Source organism: Sodiomyces alcalophilus (genome assembly GCF_042370955.1).
Source record: "Sodiomyces alcalophilus JCM 7366 unplaced genomic scaffold ACRALscaffold_2, whole genome shotgun sequence".
NCBI classification, from domain to species: domain Eukaryota; kingdom Fungi; phylum Ascomycota; class Sordariomycetes; order Glomerellales; family Plectosphaerellaceae; genus Sodiomyces; species Sodiomyces alcalophilus.
The window spans coordinates 6,288,541-6,291,497 of record NW_027263533.1 but is presented as its reverse complement, the minus strand read 5'-3'; the positions used below and the strand labels follow the sequence as shown (position 1 = coordinate 6,291,497).

The following is a 2,957-nucleotide window of genomic DNA, read 5'->3' as shown; positions in this document are numbered from 1 at the left end:
AATAATAATAATAATAATATATATAATAAGTATTTAATATACTAATATTACTAATATAAGTATATAATTAGATCCCTACTAGTATTAATTAAATATTCTACTTATATTATTAGTTAATATTTAGTATATATAAAATATGGTAAATAAGAGATATATTAGTGTGTATATATAAGTATAACTAGTAGTATCTAGTATCTACTCTTATTAGTACTACCCTATTTAGAGTAACTAAGTTCCCTAGTATTAACTACGTTCCCTAGTATAATTAACTATAACTTATAACTAATAAGAGGTTTGTGTTTCTAGCTCGCTATAAAGACCTTTACTATATAGTCTACTAAGTTTTAGAAAATAGTATCTTAAATACTTAGAGTATTAGTTCCTAACCAGTAATAATATTGTATATAGCGAGTCTATAATACTTAGAAGTATAATAGCTTAGTAAATGCTTTTATATTTAAGATATTAAGTATTTACTATTTAATATTAATATCATTATATTACTAGACTTAGTATATATACTGCCTTATATATTTATATTTATACTTAATTATACTTATTTTGTATGTATACTGTATATTCTAGTAATACCTGCTATTAATAACTATGATATAGCTCTAGATGGAAGGATCAGAAGCATATGTATATATATATTCTTATACTAAGTTAGTTATATTAAATTAATAACGTAGCTATGCCTTAATTATTAATCAATATTATGAATAATATAAAGATATAGGATATAGGCAGAGATAAAAGTATATTATATAATGTTATAATCTATGACATAACAAAGAGGGTATTGCGTAATAAAAAGCCTACTATATAATCTAAAGAACACTTTACTAAGTTTACTATCTAATACATTAAGCTTACTGCTACTGCTTTAATATAGGTTCTTCTTTATCTGTTTTATATATATATACCTGCTATGTCTCCCTCTGTTTCTATCTGTCTTCTTTTCCTAGTTAGCTAGTATATTCTATAGTTATTATTAAATACTATCGAATACTAGTCGACCTAATTCACTCTACTACCAATCACATTAATACCTATTATAGTTCCGTTTTAAATCTACGGTTTTATATTAAGCCTATATATTATATCTTGACTCTAATATATTATACTATAATTACAGGATCTAGCCTTGCCTTAGCCCTAGGCTTAAATAATCCTATGCCTCTATGGTATAGTGGTAGTATACCTGGCACACGGTTAAGGTGACCGGGTCGGTTCGAATCCGGCTAGAGGCGCACGTAAAAAAGGGAACCCTTTCCTTTTTTACGCTACTCGGATCCTGTTCTCGGGGGCCCTTGCCTGCCTTAGCACGTATAATAAGGGTTAAATAGGGGGCCCGTTAGACCCACCTTCCGCCGGGCTTTACTAGTTAATAACAGGTGCTATAGGGGAGTTAATCGCCCTACCATAGATAAAAACAAGAAGACGGTATCGCGCTATCCCTAAGCGTGTAAGTAAAATACACGGTATCTCTTCCACGATACGGAGGCAGCCTTTTATGCTATTATGTAAGCGTTCTGCGGAGGCCTATAGCCCGCGTTAGCTCCACCTATAGCTATAGAACAGGGAGGCTTAGGAGTTTTAAGCCCTAGGAAACGCATATATAAGTCGCTTATAGTAGGCCCGTAGGGGTTGGCCCTAGGGCTTATAGGAAGGCGTATAAAAATAAATAGAGATAATCACGCGCGCGCCGTTAATCGAGCATGTAGTCGGCTTTAAAGCCGCGCCGGGCAAAACGTTATAGGGTTCCTAGAATAGAAGCCACGAGTTTCGGATATATATCGAGTTAGTAATAGGGCCGCCGCGGCACCCGCATAGGCAGCAATCCTAAAGGAGGAGAGCATAGGGGTTTTTATCTAAGTTATATACTAGTTCCCTAAGTCTTATACTTCGGTTTTCGCCCCTATAGGTATTAAAGAAGGACCGTATAGTCGGAATTCTAACTCCTAGCTACTTAAGGTAGGATAAGGATAGAGGAGTAAGAGATAATAAAGGGCCAGACTAGGGAGCCTAGACGGATTAATATCCGGGCTATAAAATAAGGCGAAATAAGGCGTTAAGTGGATCTATAAAAACGACACCGAAAGTTATAAGTACTATACCTACTTAGTATATATAAGTTAAGTACCTAAACCATATAACTTAAAACTCCCACGGAAGTATATAGGCACTTTTTCAGAGCTCTATAGCCCCGGGATATATTATAGTATATATACGAATACGTACCTACCTAATATATATATAGTAGGCAGTAGGTTAGGTAGGTAGTATAGAAAGTGAGAGTACCACTATTTATAAGCGGCCTATCTACTATTTGCAAGCGTCCCAAACTTAATTAGGAAGGTTACGCGAGCCCACGTAGTAGTATGCATACGCCACGATCTTGGCTGTAAATATCCCGTACCGGTACATATAATCAGGACAAGGTTTTCTCTCCCTTGCTTATTACGAATATCCGTTACTATAAATTCACTGCTTATTTTAACCTCCGTGTATAAAGCTCTAGTTAAGAAGAATATACGCTATCATGATGGAAAAAGTGGTGGAAAAGCAGGTGGAAAAAGAGGTGGGAAAAGAGGTGGAAAAAGGAGGTAAAATTTTTTTAACGTGACACGTAGTAGTGCGTGGTTATATAACCTTATCTATATAATAGATAAGACCTTATCTATATAATAGATAAGACCTTATCTATATAATAGATAAGACCTTATCTATATAATAGATAAGGTTATATAAGCACCTACTACTACGTGTTATATTAAAAAATTTTCACCTCCTTTTTCTACCTTTTTATCCACCTCTTTTTATACCTCTTTTTCCACCACTTTTCTACCACTTTTCTACCACTTTTCCACCACCTTTTCCTACCTCGAGGATATAATATATTTTAGGGTACTTTAACATAATAGAAAACAGGTCAGAATAGCTGCGATTTTATA

At 33.9% G+C, this 2,957-nt stretch overlaps 1 non-coding gene across 1 annotated transcript; it reads left to right on the top strand.

The window, feature by feature from the left end:
- Positions 1-1,178: 1,178 nt before the first annotated feature.
- Positions 1,179-1,253, top strand: ACRALDRAFT_t92. Its single transcript has one exon. It is a non-coding gene; the product is annotated as a tRNA-Val (tRNA).
- Positions 1,254-2,957: the final 1,704 nt, after the last annotated feature.